This window comes from Lagenorhynchus albirostris, chromosome 1, assembly GCF_949774975.1.
Source record: "Lagenorhynchus albirostris chromosome 1, mLagAlb1.1, whole genome shotgun sequence".
Lineage (NCBI taxonomy): Eukaryota > Metazoa > Chordata > Mammalia > Artiodactyla > Delphinidae > Lagenorhynchus > Lagenorhynchus albirostris.
Window position 1 is genome coordinate 46522366 of NC_083095.1, and position 7569 is coordinate 46529934.

Below are 7569 nucleotides of genomic sequence, written 5' to 3' on the forward strand. Positions count from 1 at the left end.
TTCTGGGAAATGTGACTTTTCATGGAGTCCTGCTCATTGGGCAAGTTAGTTCTCGCTGTGTTTGCTACACGACTCTGGCCTATCCACTCTTCCCTTGACTCTACTCAACAACTTGGTTTAATTAACATTTTAACGTAAATCTCAGCACATTGCAAGACCCTCTTCAAATTATATATTATTGAGGGCAGGGAACTAATTTGATTTTCTTTTCTTTTTTTCATAGGAAGCAGAAAAATAAGTTATTCCAAAAGAGGGCAGAAATAAAATTCATCCTGAGAATATACTTTTGTGTATCTGTTGGGTCACATCTTCCCTCGGAACATGTTCCCTTATTGACTGTCCCACTGGAGCCTTAATTTGTCTTGTAGCAGGAATCTATGGATTTGTCTTCAAATCCATAGATTCCAAGGAGAGAGTAACACATTTCTCAGAGGAGGAGCACTTTCTACCTCAGAAGACTGTGTAAACATTTTACGGAGTCGACACACTTTAGGTTAAGGAGGTACATAATCTTTCAAAATGTAAAAAAGATGGTAGGAAAAAATACTTCATTATAGAATAAGATATGCAAATATGGTGTGAATGTTTAAGGCAACTGATGGCCAAAATAGGTGAGTCCAAGAAGGTGGTCTGGGTTTGGAGGTGCTTTTGCATCTAGAGGAATTCTCTTCCTGACGTCAGTGGCTGAGCACTGGAGAGGGAGTCTTGTCCCTCAAGGCCAAAGATGCTTGAGATACCAAATGGTTTCATCTTTCAACTCTGGTCCAAAGAGAGGGTTGACTTGGGCCAGAACCGCAATCAGCCAAAAGAGATAGCAGCAAACTGAACAGGTCACTACCATGGTGATGATCGCTCCTTAGGGATGAACCAGGGCACCAAGAAGCCGGCGGGCGAGGCCCAGACATATTCATCAAGATGAGGGGCTCCGTGAGGCCGTTATCCGCCATGGGTGCCACTGGAGCTTCTAGCCCCTGCCCCGTTGTCCCACTTTGGCCTCACCCGGCTGATTTCCTTGACAGGGGAAACATGTTTCTCTTTTGGCTGGCTTGGTCTTCCTCCCCTACCCCCCACCACTTTAGCTTTGTATGGTTTGGCTCGGAGACATTTTTCCCACGAGGTGGACCCGTGGTGCTGAACCCTTCGAGGCCAAGGATGCCAAGTTCTGTGTTCAGGCAGGCAGGCCATTCTGGGTGAGTTTGCTGAGCGGTACAGTATACGTGTATCCAAAGGCTGTTTGACCCTGAACTTTCATGGTAAAGCTACTTGAGAGGGCTGGCAAAGTAGCCATTGAACACAGGGTCTGGACAGCTGCACGTTACCTTCATAGAACAAAAGACTTACCCACCGCCCCTCTAAAGGATTAGTGCAAATCATTGTGCTAAGAGGAGAAAGAGAAAAATGCCCCTGCCGGGGAACGGACATCAATAAATCATGCCAGGCTTCTTCACAATGTTACACTTGAAAACTAATGAAATTAATGTAAATGATGTGTTTCCTGAAGGTCACAAGACTAAGGGGGAAGGTACATGGAATCGGTAGACCTGTTTCTAGGTCCCCACCAATGTACTTTATGATTCCTTCTCTCCTCCATGAAATATTGATTTTCTCCTGACTTAATTGGCAGAAATGTAAGAATAAGGGGAAAGTGTTTCAAAAATAATGTACTTGGAGAAAGGCAATGTAAACATATCCATGAATAAAATAAACACTGTTTGATCGTATAAAAGTTTGGATGGAGAAGACTGAGGACGATTTTATAGAAGAGAGATTTTATAGAGAGAAACCTGAGTGAGGCTGAAAGAGCTCTGTTAATTCCTTCATTAGCTCATGGGTCCATCCAGTTATGCGTGCAGCACCAAATATGCTTTGAGCATCTACTGTGTGTCAGGCAATGTTCTAAGCATTGGTGGTAAGTTGGTGGATGCGTCTCTTCCTAGGAGAGCACAAAAACTAGAATGGAGACCTTGCTGGGGATAGTTTCCATCTATCAGCTAACTAGCTAGTTGCTCTAAATTGCTACTGCCTCTTGACTGAAATTCTTAGTGCTGGGCTGGGAGGGAAGCTGCAGACATTTTTGTCTCAGGTTGGCAGTTCACGTGGCAGCTCTGAAGTCAGATGCCCCCATTCAAATATCAGCATTTCCAGTCGCTTCCATGTGACCCTGGGGAAGACAGTTAACCTCTTTAGGACCCTATACCTCATCTGTCAAATTGTACCTATTTCATAGGACTCTTGTGAGGAATAAAGGAAATCATGTAGAGTTTGTCAAGTGCTTCGCTCTTTGCCTGGTAAATGTGAGATCTCAGTAAATGGTAGTTATCAATCTGAAGTCATGCTGTAGGAGGAAATATACAGACAGGTTGGCAAGGAGTTTCTATTCTTCCTGTGGGCTATAAATGTAAAGCTGACACACCCTGTTGTCTATATTCTGGGCTTAAGCTGTAACTGTCATTGTGTCACAAGACACCATTTTCCCCCTCCTTTTCCTCATCTTCTGGCCTATGTTGCTGATCTACTTTGCTTTCTCTTATCTGGATCCTAAGTTAGAGTGGTTTAATATGCCTCAGTGATCTTTGGGGAGCATTTTCCATACTAACTAATGAAAAGCTCGTATTGATCTAAGTGTACGCTTATATATCTTACAAAGGAGGAAGATGCAAGGCTTTATTTCTAAAAATTGTGATATACATGTGCTATATATGAAAGCATGTGTGAGTAAACATAACATGGTAGTTAATGGGGCAATCTAGATAGCTAGATTCCAAATGAGTTCCCTGGACTATTTTAGCAACTCAGCTGAAATTCTCTCTCCTTCAGTTTCGCGGGTTAAGGATTTCAGTATCAAAGAAACAGCCATAGGAGAGTGATACAGGAATCAATTAACTGATTTTTTAAATAAATGTTCTCAAGAGTTTAAAAACAATCGGTATGTCCCAAATGCACAGCGTCCTGGATTCAACTTTTCTGGGGTTTGCTGTACTTTTTCATCTACAGTTTCAGATCGTTGTCTGGGAAGTAATTTTGAATTCTTTAGGACGAACAGTGAGAGATGCATATTAATTTTTATTATACTTCCTAAATTGCAAAGTTAATTATCAAAATGAGATTGCCTTGCTTAGGTAGCTCTACAGTAAACTTTTGCAAACCGAGTTGGAGTGGAAGGAAGGTTTGCTTTTGGAAGATCTAGTCTTCCCCTTACAGTTTGTATGTTTAAGGCCCGCAAAGACTGAAAAAGTGTTTTCGGGCGATCTGGGCATTTTTGATTTTTCATTCAGGAGTAAACTATTCTGAGTTTTAACACCGAATCTCCATGGTTCTCAAAAGGAAAGGCATAGCAAGCCACTGCTATTCCATGGACAAAATAAATCCTGAAGGAGAATATTGTATCCTTCTGTTTATTCCCATGTCAAGAGTTTATTGATCAAGTGAGCTCTCCTGTAGCTTGGGCGGCCTTTGATCTGCCAGGGAGAAATTGGGTTTGGGATTTTGGCGGAAGGGAGGGGAGGAGGTTGGGGAAGGATTTGGAACGTAATGGCCCTTGTTATCTGTAGTGGCCAGAGACGCCCTGACACGGGCCAGCTCGGAGCTGCTGCCTGGGAGGAGAGGAGGCCAGGGGATGGCCGGCCGGAGCTGAAGGCAGGAGGGCTTTGGCATTTTCAGCAGGGGAAGCACTTAGTTGAAGCCGCTGGAGTGATTTCTTGCTGCTAATAGATTTGTTTCTTTAGAGGCAGATAAGTAAAGGAAACGATGACTTTTAAGTGAATAGTTCCCCTGCGCAGGGCTGGTTAGTGTCAGCTAGTCCGGTGGCAGGAAATACCAATGGGGTTTTTTTGTAGCCCAGTGACAAAAGCCTTTGCTGTCTCCCCTCCCCCGTCCCCACCTTCCCACCCTCGCTCCTTCTCGCCTACAAAACGCAGACGCCGGCCCCTGTGCCCGCTGGTGGAGGGCCAAGGCTTGTCTGAAAGCCGTTTAAGTAATTGCTCATAATTGCACATGTTTCCCCGACTGGGCTTTTACGTCTCCACCCCTGAAATTAAAAGGGGCCAAAGATGTGTGACCTTTTTCTAATGGGATAGGTTCTGGAACAAAGGAATTCAAGGAGGAGGCCCAGGGCCTTTATCAGGGCTCATCTCTGACAGCTGGCCCAGGCCTGGGGGAGCGTGAGCTTGTCCTTTTTCACTTTGGAGGGGCGCAGGGGTGGGAGGGAATTCCTCCTCCCCAAACCTCACAGTTTTGTGTGGTGTGTCTTGAAGTTCTCACTTCTCTTTCTTCCAACACTCTGCCTGAACATAAAATCTCTGCCGGATGCTGAACACCCTTTAATTCTGAAAAGGAATTGACAACGCCCCACGGCAGCTGAGGAGGTCAGCCTCTCCCTGGATAACTCCTTATCTCTGGATAATTCACTTTGCTTCTCTGAACCCCAGGCTCCTCATCTGAAAAACAGGGAAGCTGGGATGAGGCCACCTGTCAGAGGGGCTGGAGATAATAGTATGCAATACGCAGTGCCTAGCACCAAGGAGTCCAATAAATGGTCATTATTTCCTAACTATAATTTCTCAATGTCATTTCACTCCTGTTCCTTTTACCTCTCTGAGCTGAGGAGAGACAAATTCTAGGCCTTGAATTTCATGACCCAAATTAGTTAGAATTAAAAACACAGAAAGGAATTTTAGAATCATCTAGTCTACATTAGAACCACCTGGGGTGTTTTTCTAACTATTGCTGCTCAAGCCACATGTCTAGAGATTCTGACTTATTTGGTCGGGGGTAGGGTCCAGGTGTTAGTATGTTTGTAAAGTGATTTAGTGTTATTCCAGTGTGCAGCCAGAGTGGAGAACCACTGTTGGTATTGAACCCCCTCGTTTCACACGTGAGAAACCTGAGTGAGGCTGAAAGAGCTCTGTTAATTCCTTCATTAGCTCATGGGTCCATCCAGTTATGCGTGCAGCACCAAATATGCTTTGAGCATCTACTGTGTGTCAGGCAATGTTCTAAGCATTGGTGGTAAGTTGGTGGATGCGTCTCTTCCTAGGAGAGCACAAAAACTAGAATGGAGACCTTGCTGGGGATAGTTTCCATCTATCAGCTAACTAGCTATTTGCTCTAAATTGCTTCTTTATATCAGTAAAAGTCATGCCTGGGGCAAGGAGCAGTTGGTCACTGGAGATGAGTGGCTGACAGGGATTTAAGCTTCCAGCCCAGATGGTTGTCTTCTCCATGCTGAGATTCCTGTGATCATTTCTGAATCCAAACATCACAGAATATTCTGCACCTGAAGACTCTGCATGTCCTGAGCCATTTTCTCCGGGCTGTCCTCTTGCCCTCAGATTTGCCTCACACATTTGGGCACAGCTCATGAGCTCCAACCAGATTCTGGGCCTGGAAATCCTGCTGACACAAACAAAATGGAGACAACGTGAAAATTCTGTGCCTCGGTTTATGCTATTATAGTTAATGATCTGTCAGTGTTTCCATTATAAACCCCTATTTTCGGGGATGTATAACCCAGTCATAAACGTTCTCTCCAGGCTGAGCTTTGGCACTTGTGATCTCAGCCTGGGAGCCATGTGTGTGTTGGTGTGTGCATGTGTTTTTACAAGGATATGAGGGAAAAAAATAAGTTAGCCATTTTTAAGCAACGGATGGTGAGAAACGGGGAGAAAAGGTGGTAATTGATTGCAGATGCTCTTTTGATGCTGCCAGGACTTGAAAACTGCTGAGTTGCTTTGCCCCCCAGTTGGGGATATGAAGGATTGAGATGCTATTCTGTGCCTTAATTCTGTGCAAGAAATGTTAATTGACAAAGTAAAAATCCACATACGGAGGGGGAAAGTATGAACCTGGGTCGCTTCCACAAGAACAGGAATTGACTCAAGTCCAAAGGCTGTAGGGGCCGGAAGCCAAAGAATCAAAACAATATGCTTCAAAGACAAGTTCCTTTCACCTGGGGCTGGCTGTTTCTCTCCATCACACCCTCTTACTCTATCCCTACTTAGTAGGGGTTGGAGAAGGTACAGCAGGGGCTTCCAAGAACCTGCTTCGCCTAGCTTTTGATGGTAGCCACAGCTGTCATGGTGCGTGGTTGATGGATGGAGTTGTCCATGTTTCCCTTTGCATACACAATTCCAGAAGACTTCCGATAATTTGTATTTAGTGAGATTATGTCCATACACTCATGTGAAAGGCACCAGGATGATTGACGTTGGTTAGAATCCAGGAATCAATCCGTAACACTCAAAAAGTTGTAAACCCTGAACAAAACAAAACAAAACAAACAAGCACAGCCTCATTTTGTGAGCTGCTTCTCCCACAGATTTTCCAGAAAGATGCTGTTGCTTAAAAATCTAATGACTAATCTTGAACAATGAGGAAATATGCAGAAGAGAAACCAGGGCCAGTAAAGTCAGAATCTGTTTTGTGCGGAGACATGCCAGTCCGTCAAAGTGTGAAGCTGCACACCTGGCTGATGAGCACAGAGACCGGGATAGCCTTCATCCCCAAATCATGGTCAGGTGGGTACACAGACGTTTCTACATCCGTTTTCTCTCACCACTATTCAACAACTGTCTGTGGTGGATAGTACTGTGGATGTGTGTTTGTGTGTATATATACACGCACGCACCTTTGCACCATGCCTCCTTGTGCCTGGAATGTTCTTCCCTCCTCTTTGCATGGCTGGTTCTTTCTCCCCATGCTAGTCTAGGCTCAAATGTCACCTTCCCAGCAGACCCTCCCACCCCGTCACTCTATTCCAGGGGCCTGCAAACTACGTCCTGGGGGCCAGATCTTGCCATCAACCTGTTTTTATATGGCCTGAGAGCCAAGAATAGTTTTTACATTTTTACATGGTTGAAAAAAAACATTTTTGCGACATAAAAATTATGTGAAATTCGAATTTCAGTGTCCATAAAGATTTATTTGAACATAGCCATGCTTGTCATTTACATATTGTCCACAGGGGCCTTCAGGCTACAATGGCAGAGTTGAGTTGTTTTAAGAGAGAGTATTTGGTCCACAAAACCTAAAGTATTTTCTCTCTAGCCCTTGACAGAAAAAGTTTGCTGACCTCTGCTCTAGTCTAACACTACATTTTAGTTTCTCTATAGCATTTGCCTTTGCTTATAAATTATCTTATTATATATTTGCTCGTGTATTTATTTGTCTCTGTCTCCCCACTAGAAGTTTTGGAGGGCAGACCTTTTCTATCATGAACTGCTACATAGTTCAAGACATAGAGGGGACGCTCAAAATATATGTACTGCATGAACTAATGAATGAATCAATACAGTTCCTGGACCAAATGATTGGCTCTGAAGCTTACATTGGCTCATCCACCCACTCATTCATTCATTCAGTAACTATTTACTTAGTGCCTACTATGTGGCAGGCACTGTGCCCTTGACCTACCCAGTCATCTGCTTTCATGGGGGTTGACCTATCAGGACTGCTGCCTAGCCTGAGCTACTGTGGAGGTGGCCCCAGTGGGCTTGGCAGACTTTCCAAGCCATCAGACAATTCTGACTCTCAGTGTCTGCTGAAGCCGTCTCCCACTTGGTTTTATCCTTC

At 44.3% G+C, this 7569-nt stretch overlaps 1 pseudogene; it reads right to left on the minus strand.

The window, feature by feature from the left end:
• Positions 1-712: 712 nt before the first annotated feature.
• Positions 713-947, minus strand: LOC132530135 (V-type proton ATPase subunit e 1-like; annotated as a pseudogene).
• Positions 948-7569: the final 6622 nt, after the last annotated feature.